The 17,718-nt window shown below is 41.4% G+C and overlaps 1 long non-coding RNA gene across 2 annotated transcripts; it reads left to right on the top strand.

Annotated features, from left to right (window-relative positions):
• Positions 1 to 1,253: 1,253 nt before the first annotated feature.
• On the top strand, positions 1,254 to 17,499 carry LOC311263473. Of its 2 annotated transcripts, XR_014623352.1 has the most exons (5): positions 1,254 to 1,342; positions 3,793 to 3,870; positions 15,995 to 16,087; positions 16,982 to 17,092; positions 17,380 to 17,499. It is a non-coding gene; the product is annotated as an uncharacterized lncRNA (long non-coding RNA). The 2 variants fall into 2 exon arrangements; XR_014623351.1 differs by lacking the exon at positions 15,995 to 16,087.
• Positions 17,500 to 17,718: the final 219 nt, after the last annotated feature.

The raw sequence follows: 17,718 nt of genomic DNA, 5'->3' as shown, positions 1-17,718 counted from the left end.
AATTATTCACTCTCCAACAGCTGAAGCACAGGTACTGTGTATTAAGTTACTGCTAGTGCAACTGAACGTTTCCCAATGCTGCTGCTTATCATAAAAAAAAGTTCAGCTTGTGAAACATTGGCTTGACAAAGCAAAACAGCAGACATTGTCAGCATTTGTCATCAGTAGATCAGTTTTAAATATTACAGGCAGGGGTGTAGTGTTATTTGTTAAAGTACCAGGGCGCCCCTAAGACACGTTCATGCTTGTGTACACGCGCACAGATGATAACACTGGCATGCATGCACACGGTTACGTTATTTTTAACAATTAACAATAAATTCACAAAGACTACTGGCATCTTGGTGGAACATTTTCTTGCATGCTGTAGCTAAGATTTTATAAATACTGAGGTTATGCATAGGCTGACTAGAAGGAGCAGCATTATTATTATTATTATTATTTCTATGATCCCTCTTACGGCAGCCCATTTTCAACCAGTTAAGGACAAAAAAATTGACGAAAACTTGATAAAGAAAAGATATATCAATATTTTCCCATAGTAAGACATAATTATTCGGTAAAAGTCGTAATTATGATTTTTGTATCTCAATTTTGACTTTATCTAATAATTTAGATTTTTTAATCTCATAATTCTGATGTTTTATGTAATATTTATACATTTTTTTAATCTCATAATTTCAACTGTTTTTATATCTCATATTTTGACTTTCTATCTCACAATAACAACTTTTTTTAAGGGAATGTTAATATGGGAATATTTTCAGTCAAGCTTAATTTTCGTTGTATACTTTTCTTTAACTGGCAGAAATGGGCTTCCATACTTATCACCGTGAAACTCACATGAAGCCTGTCATGGGACACTTTTGGAGTGGGTGAAAACAGACAGTGTGACTGCAGCAGGTAGGCTGATTATTCAAAGCAGCTGCTGTGTTATGTTTTACAAAAATACAGTGCGAACCCAAATGCAGAAACACTCTCCAGACAGGATAAGGAACAAAAAACAAGTTTAAATCACAAGCCGAAAATCCACAAAGTAAAATCCAAAAAACAAGAAGTGTAACTACCAAGAGTAGCAAAAAAAAGCTAGACAAAGTACAAACTAGTAAAAACATAAGGAAAAAAACTAGGAACATGCCACGGGGAGACACCAGAAGAGGCTCAGGTGAAGACAGAATGGAGCACACAGGCTGACGAGGGGATGAGGTGCAGGTGGAGTGAGGCAGAGAAAACACAGGTGAGGGAAATGAACAGAAAAACACTGGAAGGAGGGAAAGGCTAAAGAGGAAGATGCAGAGCAGGTGTAGAGGGAAAGCAGACTGGCGAGGACCACAACAAAACGGTAAGAAAACAGGAAACTGGAAAAGGGGTCCAGAAAGCACCTATAAAACACACACACAATGAAACAAAAAATGGCATGACCATGACGTGCTGTGCACTGTAACTTTTGTCAAAATATTTTTCCCACTGTGAGTATTTCTTCCACTGATAATATCAGAGCAGAAACTCCTTATTGAATCTGTGCATGAAGCCTTGACATGTCACATTTTAAATACATATAGGTTAATAGTTTGTTGGCTCAGGTCCTAAACACTAATCTTAGTTACTTGTTTTTAGTGTGTAGGTCAGGTGAAATGCTGCCCCTCGGCCCCCGCACACAGAAGTGAATAACAGGGTGATACTGTACGTGCCCAGCTTCAATGTAATGAGATGCCATGCAGAGCTGTTATGCTTCGCTGGTGAGAAGGTGCCAAAATATGCCATAAAGCTATGTAGGTTTTGCAATTCAACACTTTAATATTTTAACATTCAACTGGATTAGGCAAACTTTGAACATTTTATTTGCTCATTTGGAGAAAAACAGTGGTGGAGCAGTGACTGATGTGCTGCAAACAAAAGGCTGCACACCTCCAACTCAACCAACAGTGAAACATAATATCAGAAAATCATGCTAATGGCATCAGGGAAAAGGGGCATTTTTTTATGGACTTCCTTAACGTCAGTTTGTTGGTATGTTGCATTGTACGAGAAACATCACTGCCTGACATAAGGAATCATTCAATGGATGACATGGAGGGCTCGGTTTCCTCCGTTGGGTCCATTAATTCCTGATAATTGATACCTTGAAGGGCATAATCATGCTTATATCATGGTCACTTGCCAAAGAAAATTAAATTAACCCTCTATGGTACGCATTGTGATGCCACTTGGGAAAACATTTTTTGGAGTGTTTTTTGTCATAAAATAGAGCAAATAAACCTAATCTAAAGAAATTAAAAAAAAAAAAAATTATCAGACATACAATCCTATGAAAAAATAACTCTTTTCATAGGATTGTATGTCTGAATGTTGCCTGCAGTCAACTTTGTACCATTGTGGAACAACCCATTGGAATGAATGAGTCTAAGCATATTTCATCTAACTTTACATGAACCATTTAACAAAAAACAAAAAAACCTATTACTATACTATACTAAAAAGTATTGCATCATAACTGGGGATGTATTGTGTGAGTGTAAAAGTCCAAAAATGGTTATGTTGCCTCGAGGCAACATCATACCATAGAGGGTTAAGACCAATATCTAGTTTCCCTGGCAAAACCTGAGTGTGTGACTAATAGCTGGAACAATATACTGTACAATCCCATGAGGTTATTATGCAATGGAGAGGTTCACTACCCTGCAGCTTATGTTACAGGTGCGATCCTGTGGTGTTCAAAGAATTATGCACTGAAGGACTCACGCTATGCTGTAAATAAGATATTCTGACATTTTTTCATTCAATTTATTTGTAAGATTGAGGTGTCTGAACTGAGCTGATGCCATTACCATTATTTGTAGATACAGGCTATAGTGCATTCATTTAGAGCAGACTGGAGAATAGCTCCATAGGTTTCTTTATATCAGGAGTTAGTCGACACCCTGGAGCCAGTGTTGCAAAATAAATCCAGGATAGAAATTGTAGGGATTATCATTTAGAAAAATGCTTACATGGAAAATAAACTTGTAATACTTTGACATGAGTGTGAAGTTGAGTGACAGCACTTTCCCTCCCTGTCCGATAACTGTTGTTTTGGGGTGTTTGGAAAGCCAGGGATGACTCATGTCATTGTCTCTTCTCCAGCAATCTCCTTGAGATACTTACATATCAAAATGATGGTTCCTTTTATTTAAAAGGAATGCTTTAAATCAGAGTAGGAGAAGACAATATATTGTTGCTTTAAATTACTAGTGGCAAGCTCCAAACTGTAGATCCAATAAGGTTTTCCTGGGGTCAGCTTTAGCAGCATCATGCTGCCTTTTTCTCTCCCTCTCAGTACAATATTACATACTGAGATTCAAGTTATTGTATGTTTAATATGTATTAATATTACATGGATGCAAGTTCATTCTGTGTTGGGGTTACTGCAAATTATGCAGGACGCATATGTATTTATGTAGGTGTTAGCTGGGAGATTGGGAGGCAGAGTCATTCTCTACGATGAGCACACTGACCTTCATGTGTGGAGTCATTTTATGTAGCACTCATACTTCTGAATACAAGACAAGAAGATAAATCCACACTGATGCAGATTTCAGAGGGTTTCATTGTCTATTTACTCTTCAAACTAGTTGGTTTGAAACCTCCCATTTTATGTAACCAGAGGTGGAGACGATACAGTAAGGGAGATGGGGCTGCAGGATTAAATCTGAACCCAGGTTAAAGGCTCCCAGACGCTACTTTGTTCATTACACCCCACCATTCTGTCAACTGTTTCCATTCATCACAACTCCTCTCTTCGACTGTATGCAGACTCCTCTGATCATTCTCCCTCACCTCACCCTTCCACTCGGGAAAGACCAACCGCCTCCAGAAGAGAGAAACAACAAGGTAATTCCTCCCTCTACAATTGCCGCACTCAGGGCCACACACTCCAAGTCACTTCCCTCAAAAATCTCAGGCTCTACAGTGGTGGGCCTCCAGAGACTTATCACCACTTTTTCAACACCTCACAAACTCCTCCAGACAACAGAAAGTTGCAAATCAAAACAATACTTCCTCAGGCAGACGCTGCAGGAGTGTGCCTGCACACTCCTGCAGCGTTTTGTACACAACTGTTCCTTACGTTCTTCTTCCTTACGTTCTTCCTGAAGAGGTGAAAGAACATGAACATGCACAGAGGGCTTTACAAAACAAACAATCAAAACACTCAACATGTCCTAGCCTGATCATATCACTGTTCACACTGTATACCATCACAGTCTTAACATGTTCTAATAAAAACAATGTGTCAGAACCAAACTTATTGCCCTGTCACACCTTTGACCATCATCCCATGACACAGATCACTCTATACTGTGAACTTTTGCACATCCCAGGATGAACAGCTTTGCACAAAACTGTATAGCTTTGTGAGTATAAAACATAGACACTTGCTATACCATTTTTCACAGTATTTTAGATAAATAGAGAATTGTTCTTGACTATATTTAGCCTTCATTATTTATGCACCAAAAACCAAGGCAAATTCCTTCCTCTAAAAAAGGAGTGGCCTTAGTGTCCATCTTTGCACTGACATTGCACTGAGAGACTGTTGACAAAAACTGAAATGAAACATTCCAACCTGCTGGAAAGGGTTTTGTGCCAGCTTTACTTTAATCTTTGTTTGTATAATGCCAATTCACGACAAAAGTCATCTCGTGACACTTTCCAAATTGAGCAGGTCTTAACCATACTCCTTCACTCATCCTTTGAAATATCTCAACCTCTATTTGATGGATTGACACTCATCCATTCATGATTTCTGAAGGATATATCCTACTGACTTTGGTGATACCCTGAGTTTTACTCTAGCGCCCAAGTTCACATTTGTGGCTCTCGGTGAAATGTCTCAACAACTGTTAGATGGATATTCATGAAATTTGATACATTTATGTCCCCCACGGGATGAATGGATTGCATGTATTTTTGTATGTTAATTCATGAGTGAGTGAGTAAGTGGTTGCATGAGGCCATGACTCTAGTTGAACACAGCGCATGTGCTTAAGAGGAGGAACTTTTGTTCACTTTTCCCCCAACCTCAGTTGAAATTGTTGATATTAATGGTGCGCCGATGGTCTCCAGAGGATGAACTCCATCAGTCTTGTCTTTGGTCACCTTACACCAACATTACCACTTGCACCAAAGACATTGCAGAACTAGGGCTGTCAATTGATTAAAATATGCAATCGTTATTAATCGCATGATTGGCCATAGTTAACTCGTGATTAATCACAAATTAATTGCACATTTTTATCTGTTCTAAATGTACCTTAAAGCTATGGTCTACGATTTGAAAGATTTGTTATTATTATTAACATCAATTAGATGGTGGTTATGACCCAGTAGTACCACCTACACAATGTGAAGAGTAAAAGGAACCAAAAAAATCCATTCTCTCTAGTGTCTGTAAAACTGAAAAGAAATTGATCCAATAGGAACCATCCGGCCCGGATGGCTCCTATTGGATCAATTTTCCGATCCAATCCTCGCCCACTCTCCTGCTCCTGCTCACGTCTGGTCCCGACCCACTTCCGCATTTGAAACTACAAGCGGACAAGAGGTTTGTTTCGCCCTGAGCAGTTCAGCTGCCTCTGCTCGCCCCACTGACAAAGAGTCAAAGAAAGAAAGTCTGTCACTGAAAAGACACAACGCGAGATGTGAAACAAAGAGGGCTCAAACCGAATAAACATCGGGTCATCATTTGTACGGTGGCGAAAGGTCCGTGAAGATATGGACCCGGTGCTGATACAGCGGCGTTTCTGTTGAGCAGGTAACCTTCGTCTTTATTGTGGATGTTGTGACACAGATAACTTTCATGACGATGCTGCTGATGACTGTGAAAGCTGCCGTTAGTTTGTTTCTGTGTTATTAGACGGTGTCTGTCTCTGCAGTGTTGTCAACACTTGTTTACTTGTTCGACGGAGACGTTAGCCTCTTTGCTAGCATTGTAAGCTAACAACAAGCTAACATTGCTAACATGTTTACACCAAATCAGCCTATTTATTTGCTTGTGGCAGCTAAATGAAGCAGCAAGTAAGATGAATGAAGGGATGGATGAAATCCCAACGCGAAGCGGAGGGGTTTCGGATATATTTCCGGATTTTTATCTTATTTGTCCGGATTTATTTCTCCATAACAACCTTTCGCCCGGTCACTGCTCAGCTGTTTTGCTAACCCTCCTCCCGGTCTTGTCCGTTTGTTTTCAACGAAGCCTTTGCTAAATCAATATGATGGATTATCATATAGGCGTTACGATGTGTGTATTTGTGTGTCTTATCTGTCATAAACAAGAGATCACGGTTTACGGGCACGTTTGTGTCGCGGCCTGTGTGAGTCTTGGAGCAGCTGTGTGTGTCCTAGCTGCGGTCTGGTGCTACTCAGACAGCAGCTGGGACACACACAGCTGCTCCGAGACTCACACAGGTTTGTTTTTCAGCCACAATGTGGAAGCGATCGTTGTGATGAAAGCTGGCGGCAGCATCTGTTAGTCTCTTGGCCCTCAATAACTTTTAGAAGTGGCTAACTTAGCTGTTGTAACTTATTACGTAGCTGTAAGGTAACGTAGCTGTAGCATGCTAATGATGTTACGCTAGCTTGGCTGTGGAGCTTAGCTGTGGACATTGTAATGACTTACAAGATTTACGTTAATTTCAACGTGCATTGTAATAACTTTACCTGTGAATCCGACATCGTTACTCCGCATTCAAAGCTGGGCTGTATTTGGTTTCTGCCGGCTTGTTGCTCTTGGTGCTTGTTGCGGGAGGTATAAAGTTCGTTGAAGAGAAAAAAAACCTTGTTGCGGGAGGCATAAAGTTCGTTGAAGAGAAAAAAAAAAAAAAAAAAGCTTGTAGCCGGAGGGGGTGTGTCGCGGGACTCCGAGGGGAGAGCGATACGAGCTCGGAGGGGAGGGGTTAAGGAGCACAGAGGGGAGGGGTGTGTGTGGGGGGGGGATGCTTTTTTCAAACCTTTCTCAGATCGTAGACCAGAGCTTTAAAGGGATATTTTTCAAATGTTTAATACTCTTATCAACATGGGAGTGGACACATCTGCTTGCCTTACGCAAACGTATGTTTATCATTATTACAATAATCCAAAACAATGACAATGACTTTGACGAGGAGGAGGAGGGCTCTCTGCATCAGCTGTGTGCTCGGCCAGCAAGTGGTATTTGAGACTTGACGTACTCTGTTGGTAACTCAGTTCACATCAACAGTAAATGTAAATATGTAAATAACTTCGCTATTTGTTACTTTGTTGAAAGAACCATCTGGCAGGGCTGTGAAGCTAAACTTCCCATTCAAAAGACCCTTTTCTTTACCCTTTCCACAACATTACTGCTGCATCACTGCCTGGTTTAACAAACTACGGAGCGGACCAAGGGTTATAAGGTGCTAGTTAAATCGTGCGTCAAAAATTAAGGCTGTTACGAGGAATTTGCATTACAGCGTTATTATTATTTATTATTAACTTTGACAGCCCTATGCAGAACACATTGTAATGATTACTAATACTGTAAAGCAGTTTATGTTTCCCATAGGAAGAACCAGCATGGTCTTGTTCCATCAGGCATATTTACACTGATGGCTACAATGCTATGGTTAGGTTACACAATTGCCACTGCAAGGGGATATGTCAGGGGATTGATAGGATGAGTGAAGCATACATACGACTCCTCATTTTCTGGATGGGGGAGTGTACCAGGATTCTTGTGTGTGTGTGTGTGTGCGCGTGTGATAGGTGCTGCAGGCTCAGAGAGCCAATAAGAGGCTCATAGACTTCCAGGTAGGCAGCAGTTAAATGACAAACCCAGCTGGTATGCGCAAGTAGAGCACACACATTAACTCACACTACAGGCGAGTGCTGCCTCGCCATCTCACAGATTGGTGACTAATTAGCTTGTAATCACATTACTTATTTCCTTGCACATTTTGTAGATGGTTATCTGGGTCAAGCATTATGTTCTTCTGTGGAGCTTTTCATATCATATGATTTAATGATAAATCATCCCAAGTAGGTAAAAAATGTGGCAGAATGCAGCTGCTGCCTTCACAGCTCAGGCTGGACACACTGGATGTATGTGCAGTGCTGCTGCGTGGCGTGACCTCTCACTTTTCATTTCGGTGTCCATGTTAACAGGTAAGACCAGCTGCACTGGCTGCATGAGTCGTGCTTCTCATGCGTGTGTCAAGCTTGGCTGCTGCGTTGCTTCATCTAGAGATTTCGAGTTTCGCCTATTTCTACCCCAACACTTGCACGGTATTTGGCACCAAGAGACCTGAAACAACCTGTCATATCCACATCATACCAGCATTTCAATACAGTTTTAATGTCTGTATGTATAGAATATGTCACAGCCATGAAGAGAACACAGACAGGTGATGGGCAGTTTCTTTCCTGTGCATCTTTCTTTCACTTTTCTTTCATTTTCCCACCCTCCCTCCCGCTCTTTCTCCCTCTCACTTTCTCGCTCTTTCAACGGGAGTAAAAGAAAATCGCATCATCATTTTATTGATAAATATCAAAGTCAAACTCCATGTAAACAGATAGGTCAGGCAGGAGCTGCGCTGCATCGGCAACGCAGCTGCTGTGAACACAAACACATGAGTGAGCATGAGCACCTAAACAATGCAGCCGCCACACAGGCATCCAAGTGTGTCCAGCCTGTAAGGGGTATACAATTTAGGTTGTCATGATCTTCCTGATGGGAAATGGTGAATGAAGGTGATACAGTAAATGCCACCAGTTGAGCAGAATAAGTGTCTGAGTGGATATAAATAGTCAGGTTGTCCACTGGCAAATGGAAAAAAAAGTAAGGTAACAGGTATCTGGGTTAGTAATCGTCAGTTATACAGTGGAGGCTCAATGCCTCAAGTTCATACACATCGAGTGTGTGTGTGTGTGTGTGTGTGTGTGTGTGTGTGTGTGTGTGTGTGTTGTGTGTGATTGTATTCTCTATCAGCTGCAAATGAGGAGAGAGTAAGAGTGTAAGAGAGAGAGATGTACAGACTGACTTTCTAGATGATTAAGAGTGTGTATGTTTAAAATGTATTTCTTATCTTGTGATCACTGATTTAGATATCTTGTATAAAATGTCGTCATTCAATAATATTAATTATAATAATTTAGCTTTGGCAGCAATGTGACGTAAACATTCAGGCCAATAAAGCTTATTTAAATTCTAATTTGAATTTGATAGAGAGAGAAAGAGAGAGAGAGAGAGAGAGAGAGAGAGAGAGAGATCTCCTTTTGCTGTCAAGTAGACCAGCTTTGGCTCATAGATCTGCTGGTCTTCAGATAATCAAAACTTGTCATTGCAGTGCTCTTTGGGAAATCCACAAGGCCATTACTGTGAAACGTTTAATTCACTTCCTTCCTGATTGACTGAATACTAATGATGAAAAACAAAACAAAAACACCCACTGGGTGATGCAGGGGGTTCAGATGGTGACAGCTTGTCAAATAAACATTTTGGGCTTCTGGTCTTTTTATTTTTGGTTCACAGAATTAAAGCTGCGCTAATAAATATTTGTTATATTAACACTGGCTTCAATGACTCATATTCAGCCCACAACTCTACTGTTTTGTCTCAGTCTCAATGTTCTCATCAATCTTGTTTCCAGCAGCAGCAAGGGGTGAACATCTGACCTGTGACTCTGCATTAAAACCTGTGGATCATTAAATAATAGCCTCGCCACCAGTGTGTGAAATATGGGGGGATTAACCCATGAGACCCCCTGAAAGCTTCAAAAGCAAAATTTGAAGGGGGTCTCAAATTTTGACAAAAAAATAAAAAATAAAATATTTTATTGTCACTAATGGTCACTAAAATGTGTTTAAGCTGACCATGTCCAGTATTCAGAATCCAAAACATTTATTCACAAATATGTTGTATTTGTTGCCAAGCAGAGCAGCGTCCTGCGCATGTATGCAAATTAGCCATGTGTGCCAAACAGAAGAAAGACATAAGTTGAGAAGTCATGCTAAACATGGCTAGCAAGCTAAAGCTAAACCAGAGTGTATCAGTCACACACTTTGGGCTCACATCCAAAAAGGCGGCACTCAGAGATGAAGAGGCACCGAAAGACGATGCAGGTGCAGCTAGCACAGCGGGCCCACTCGCTACCAGAACAGAGGATCCTCTCACACCCAGTGACTCCCCAGAAGAACAACGTGAAGTTGAGGCCGAGTGCTCCGAAGACGCAGCAGGTGCTGAGGTAATGTTAGCTGCTACTGCTGCTAGCACAGGTGACCTGCGGCTGGTTGGACAACGAAGCAGGTGGGCGAATGGAAAGACCGCAGGCTATGTAGGTCTCTTGGCAGTCAACCAGGATAGCTTGGAGCATGTATTTTTGCATAACATGAATTAATCAGCATCATAGCAACAATGTCATGTAACATTATCTATCAATATTACCTAGCAAAGCTTAACATCATGAACTACATGACCCTCAGTTTCAGAGACAGCCAGGGAGATAGACATGCACATGCAGACTGTGAGACTCAATACAACTCTCAATACAATCAGAGAAATGTTTATATTTTCTGGAAATCAGAAGATTAAATCGCAACGACATTATAGCCCCATATATGTATTTTTTCACCCCAAATCCAACGCCACCACCTGTGAGTCTACAGTTGTGGAGATAAATTACACCTGCACGTGGGACTACAAGTGAGACAGTGAGCAGTAACCAAGTAACTGTCATGTTGCTCTTTTCACAAATACAGGAATGATAGTCAAATATATCATTAAAATGCATAGTTTTACATAAAACAGCATACATTTTTTTCGCCGGCCTATACAAGGGCCCAATTAGATTTCTTTTCATGGGGCCCAAAATCCCTGGCGGCGCCCCTGGTTGTCATGTAGGCCATAGACTAATTGTCTTGGCTTGCATCCATGAAATATTGTAATGTTATAGGCCTACTGCATATTGAGAAAATGTATTTTGGTGTTGCACAACAATCGGGAGATGGGGACCCCCCCGAATATTGACGGGTATTTCGCACACTGCTCGCCACCATGTACCTGATCATGGTGAGATTATTCACCTTGTACCTGGTGAGAGTATTCACCTTCCGATCTGCCTTTCCCGCTGGTGTGACTTCAAGGATTCTATTCAGGTCTTCGTCAAAGCTGGCCCAATCCGTGGTGTCAGACATCTTCGGCCATTTGATCCCTGTCTTCATGGGTTTAGTCTGTGGCATGGCATCCATGATGTTATTCCTGTGGGCTATGGGTGACACAGGCACTGAGAAATCTCCAGTGCTGTGAGGTGCTTCCTGACAGGAAGACATGAGGTCTGTGCGTTGTACTTGTGTCCCTCCTTCCCCAACACTTGGACTTGATGTAATCAACTTGGACTTGGCCTGATGTAATCTAAGGCCTCTTAGATTGTTGATGAAGGTTCTCAGTCATCCAGATCATGGTAATTTGAAGTGCTGTATCATAGGCAACTGGACTTGCTTCAGTTTCTTGAAGCCTCTTAGATTCTTGCAGATCTTGCTAAGACCGTTGCGTCCGTCCCATCTAGTCTTCAACGTATCATCATGAAGTAAATGTTGTTTGAACAATGCTATGGTGGTTCCCTATACACCTCTGCCACTGGGCACATGGTTACCCAGGAGGGAAGGTTTACTGGCAATCCATTTCTATGGTATTGAAGTTATCAAAAAGTAACAGAAATGTATCAAGTGGATGTTATGTTTGAGTTTTCAGTAGACCCAAATGCAGAGAGCAAACGGTTTATTAGAAATGGTGCGTTCGGGTGGTAATGTGGGCGACATGACCAGAGTGGCAGATTGGCAGGTAGGCAGGCCGGAAGACGGGCAGAGAGGCAGGCAGGCAGGCAGGTCTCCATTAGCCGGCGTGGAGGAACATAGAAGGGCTGGCGATCAGGTAACAGAGCGGAGAAGCGCTGGAGGTTTCTGCAGGGCGAGCCAACAAAACGAGTATTAGCAGAAGAGCAAAAACTCAGGAACATAGTATACTTTGAGCCTTGAGATAATACTTGATACGTGGTACAGTGTAGTCACAGTAAGGGACAGAATAATCTGGCACTGAAGTTGTGGAGAGACCAGGGTGATATAGTCGGAGGGTGATGAGCTGATGAAAAGCAGGTGCGCCACTCTGCTGCTGCTGCCGCCACACCCACAGACACACACACACACACACACACACACACACACACACACACACACACACACACACACACACACACACACACATACACACACACACACACATACACACACACACACACACACACACACACAGGGAAGGAGCAGGTGAGGGAGAAAAGGAGGGGGAAAAGGCTGACAGAGGAAAAACACAATCAGAACAAAAACAACCAGACTGCCACAGCAGAACCGTGACACTGGACTAGGTACTTGGATTTTTTAACAAATAAGTAGTAACTGTATTGGAATATATTATTAAAGTCATCCTCCCAACTCTGTCAACCTCACTGCTGTTTCTGGTAAGTTTTCTCTGCAGGCACAGCAGGCAACACTTTAAATCACTTGTTGTTCTTCAACAGTGACCAAAAATGTCTATTCAACACAGCTGACCGCTGCAGATAACAGCATACCAGCACACTTAGGACAAGACAAGCGGGGACATTTTTAAAACTCAGACAGACCTTGATTGTCATTGCTCTGCACTTTGTTTACTTGAAGAAGACACAGACACTTAAGACATAAGTGGCCATCTTTATTAGAATCTTTGTTCAAGGTTCTGTTCATCCTCTAACTTCTTTCACCTCTCTAGACCCTCCATCTGTTCTCGATCATTGCTTTTTAGAAAAAATGAAAACATCATGACTCAGAATGCCATTGCAGACAAAAAAGAATATTATTGATTTCATGAATTGAGCTACAAAAGGTGACAGCAGGGACTAAGTCCATAAAACACACCTTCAAAAAGCTTTGTCTGCAACAAAACAAACTGGGTCTGATGGGGAGTAATTGTCTATGTTTCTGTCCATGTCTGTCTGTCCCACCGCATGGGAGTCTTTCCTGCTGAGCTACACACCATCACAGTTCATCAGCCTCTATCTTCCCCTCTCAGCTACTGCTCAGCTTAATTTTCAATCCTCCTCACCCTCTCTTTCCGTCATCCTCCATCAGGGCTAATGCTGAAGTTGACAGAGATGAGGTTGGAACAACCTGGCTCTCACATGAAAATATAATGGACAGGCCTTGCACCTCATGGACAGTGCTTATCTGGATTGTTTTATGGATTGCAGTTTTTAAGATAAATAGTTGATAGACAGACAGTAGTGATGATGTCACCTAAAATCACTGTGAGACTTGCATTCAAAGTCATCTAAATGGAACTGTCATGTTTTGAGTTTGTGGTTCTGTGATTTGCTGTATTATTTAGAAGTTCTGCCTTCATGTGTCGTGTTTTGCTTTTCATTTCCTCCTTTTGTGTGATTTCCCGCCCTTTTTCTGTGTTCACCTGAGCGTCTTGGATTTGGGCCCACTAGTTTCCCACATGTCATAGAAATATCGCAAACAAAAACTTTGCAAGCCCACAAAGACCCTTTACTCAGAACTCAGTGTGCTGCCCTCTCCTGGCACGCAATGACTCCACCTAGTGGTGGCTGTATTTTTAAACCCATTGGGAGTTTGAGTTTGAGTTTTGACCCATTGGGGTTGCTGTAGCTGGCCAGTGTTGAAGCAGCAGAGTAGCAGATGGAGTAAGCTATGTGAAGCCAGTGTAACAGTTAAAAATGCACTTTATCAATTCTTATTTCCAATTTGTATTCGTCAATTTTATTTATCATTTAATGATTGCTGAGTATGTGTGAATTTAATCTTTATGAGTTATTTTAATTTGCTGTTATCTTTATTAATGTTTCCTGCGGAAATTACTTTGCCATACGTCACATTTTCTGTACCTTCTAAGCTTCCGTAGTCCCGACTGACCCTCACAGTGCCGCCTTGCATTAGTGAGGGTAAGTTGCGTGGAGAAATGCTGCTGCGCCATTTTATTGTTTTCTTTGGAAATTGAACCGTTTATGTTGTAAACTTTAATGCACCATGTTACCGTTAACACTACTACGTTACCTAGCTGTTTTGTGCTGTTTTGACCGTTAATACAAGTTTTGTAGATGTTTCCATCTAACTTACTGGGCGCCATTTGTAACGCAGCTGTCATTTTGCCTGTTGAGGAACAGAGGTGCAGAAAAGGAACAGAGGGCAATTAATGTGCATTACTGTTTTCTGCAGGTATGTGCTTTTCTTTGCTACATGTTATGATTTTCGTTGTCTCTGTTTAGTCGTTCTCATCCACGCACTGTTATAATTTGCCCACCAGGGGTCATTGTTCTCCCTTTTGTATATCGTGTCATGGTTTTGAGGGGATTTGTTGTTTAAGGTTAAATGTTTTCCTGTCAATTTACATTTTTTTTCAATTGCTTAAGCACGATTTCGAATAGAGGGCCCGGTTTTTCAAAACACTACACACAATTAGCACAACCGTATACACATTTATAGCAGTACACCTCACATCCTTTGCAAAATGAAACACTCTTGTAAAAACTATACACTACTTTATAAAAATGATATTTTGTTACCATATGAAAACACACACGTTTCATATGACTTAATTCTGTCGGAACCAGTTACACACTGCTGCGCTTAACCTAAAACACTTTTAGCAATTCTACTCCTCAGTTATTTGAGTAATGTAAGTGAAGTACACAGAGAAAGTGCAAATATACAATACTAAAAATTCACCAAATACAACACAAGACCAATGCTGAAGAGTGATGAAAAAATAATTTATTTATCTAAATCAGTCAAAATTTCAACAAAAGATGTCCATGCTACAACAGTACTGTGCATAACACCAAAAAACAAACAAACAAAAAAAAAATACACACCCAATCGAAAAAAAAGATACTATAAAAAATATGGGGGGGTGGGAACTGACAAAAAAAGAAAAGAAATCCAGCAGGGAAAATATTAGGGATTATCTCTTCACCGAGCTGGATCAGGCCAGAGAATTTCGTAGACATCACAGGCGATATCTTCATTCGCAAGACAACGAGGGAAGAACCGCCGTGCATGTTGAATCCATCCTTGAATGGCTATGGCGTCAATTTGGTCACAGGCCTCCTCCATGGCCTGAATGAGGGGCACTTGAGCCTGGGGCTGCAGATCATACACCTTCCACCACCACGTTGAGAAGAACTCCTCGATTGGATTGAGAAATGGAGAGTATGGTGGAAGGTATAGCACAGAAAATTGAGGATTGTGCTGAAACCAGTTGTGGACCTGTGCAGAGCGGTGGAATGATACATTGTCCCAGATGACAATGTATTGCATCTGTTGTATTTGGTTCATTGTGAGGATGTTGTGCAGTTGGTCCAGAAATGTCAGAATGTGAGCTGTGTTATAAGGGCCCATATTGGCATGACGGAGGAGGACCCCATTCTGTGTAATGGCAGCGCAGAGGGTGATGTTACCCCCCTGCTGTCCTGGGACGTTGATTATAGCCCTGTGGCCAATGATGTTTCTGCCTCTCCTTGGTTTTGTGAGGTTAAACCCTGCCTCATCGATGTAGATAAACTTGTGTGGGATTTCTTCAGCATCCATCTGTAAAACTCTCTGTAATACAGTGAAAGACAAGATTGTGTAGTTTAGCATGGATCTAATACACAGTAAATTTAGCTTGCAGTGTGTAACATCACAGTGCTAAAGTGAACAATACATACCTCCACATATGCATGCCGCAGTTGTTTGACCCTCTCTCCGAATTCCGCTCAAAAGGCACTCGATACAGTTGTTTCATTTGAAGTTGATTTTTTTTCAGGATGCGTGCCAGTGTTGAGAGAGACCTGATGAACATTATTGAAAATGCCATCGTCGCCAATGATGTTGACTTGAATTTCTCTGAGAGTTATTGCATTATTGGCCAGAACCATGTTTATGATTGCTCTTTCTTGTTCTTGTGTGAAAATAGGCCCCCTCCCTCCTTGTCGCTCTCGCCCCTGAATCCTATGTGGAAAGAAATACATAGGATCTCACAGGAACCAGTATGAACAGTGCTGATAAGGTATATACTAAGCAGTTGATTACTTTTGTAGAAAGATTTGTTTTTACCTGTTTTCTTGTCGAAATGTCCTGATCACAGATGCCACTGTATATCTGCTAAGATTTGGCTGAACTCTCAGTCCAGCCTCCCTCAGCGTCAGTCCGTGGTTCACCACATGGTCAACTAATGTTGCCCGAATTTCATTTGATAAATTTGGTCCTCTCCTTCTTAGGGCATGTATTCCTGCTTCCGGTCTTCCTCTGCCTCGTCCTCGTCCTCGTCCTCTTCCTCTTCCTCTTCCTCTTCCTCTACCTCCACCTCGGCCTTGACCTCTGGCATGGCCTCTGCCTTCACCTCCTTCTCCTTCTCTTTGAATTCCTCCTCTCATTCGTACTCTTCCTCGTCTTACTCATTCCATTGTGATGGAAGACAGGTGAACTCACCTGCTGCCTTTTTGTAGTGCTTGAACCTGATTGGTGTGTCTACAATTAAGCAATCATGTGTTGGTGCACCTGAGTGTTGTGTTTACCAATTAGATAATGAGTGTGGTCATTTGAAAGTCAGTGCTTTGGAATTTGCAAGGAAGTGACATCATGATATGCATCTGTATCTAATGTCTACAAGTGTGTTTAGTGTTTTGCAATTTACTGTGTGCAGTCATTTGCAAAAAGTGTGAAGCTGACATTGTGCTTATAGTTGTGCTAATCTGGTCCCGAGTTTTGCTCCTTGAGTGTAAGGTTTTTATAATTGTGGACGACTTTTGATTTTAGTGTTTATGCAATCCAAAAAAACTGTAATGTGCATACTGAGCTGAATATATACTGTGATGTTAAATTAATGTATTTGCATTAGTGACGGAACAGAGGTGCAGAAAAGGAACAGAAGGCAATTAATGTGCATTACTGTTTTCTGCAGAAAATAAATGCTGGAAAACAAGTCCTTGGGTCGTCTCCTTCATGCCTTACCCGCATCTGTTACACCAGCAGCTTGAAGTTCATTTCCACAGAGCACAGGAAATATATGCCTGTAAGTATGAGCACATGTCGTCTTATGTTAATGTAAGGTAACATCATCGCGATCGCCGATGCTAACTGTCGTTAGCGCGTTAATGATAACTCCATGATGTGTAAGCATCGAGCTAACGAACTAAATAGCTACTAGATATTTCCACATGGTTGTAGCAGTTATGCTAGCTATATTAGGAGTGTTTCAACATTATTCTATAACCTACTGTATATACTTGAATATACTTTGTAGCTAAAATATGTGATTTAATGTGTTTTTTCTTGTCTTCCTTTGTCTTTCATGTGGAGAACTGTTTTCCTATCTGCCAAACTAAACACCAAGGTTCAGGGAGGGCGGAATACAAAGTGTTGTCCCTAAACCACAAATAATGCTGTGAACTCCTTCCTAAATATTGTAATTTACCACAATGTACTTAAATAACAATAAAATAATATACTCTAATAATATACTTTATTCTAAAAGACCCAGGGGGAAAAACAAGGGAGGAAGCGAGGCAAGCGGGGAGGTGTCAGGCAACACTTCCAAAAACAGCGGCTTTCTGGGATTCCTATACCCTCCATGATCCTCGGGAATGTCCAGTCCCTGAGGAACAAAGGGGATGAGCTCCAGGGAAAGGTCAGCTTTCT

This window comes from Pagrus pagrus (genome assembly GCF_965226575.1).
Source record: "Pagrus pagrus genome assembly, chromosome: 10".
NCBI classification, from domain to species: domain Eukaryota; kingdom Metazoa; phylum Chordata; class Actinopteri; order Spariformes; family Sparidae; genus Pagrus; species Pagrus pagrus.
The sequence above is the reverse complement of the archived record's forward strand: the minus strand, read 5'-3'. Positions and strand labels throughout refer to the sequence as shown.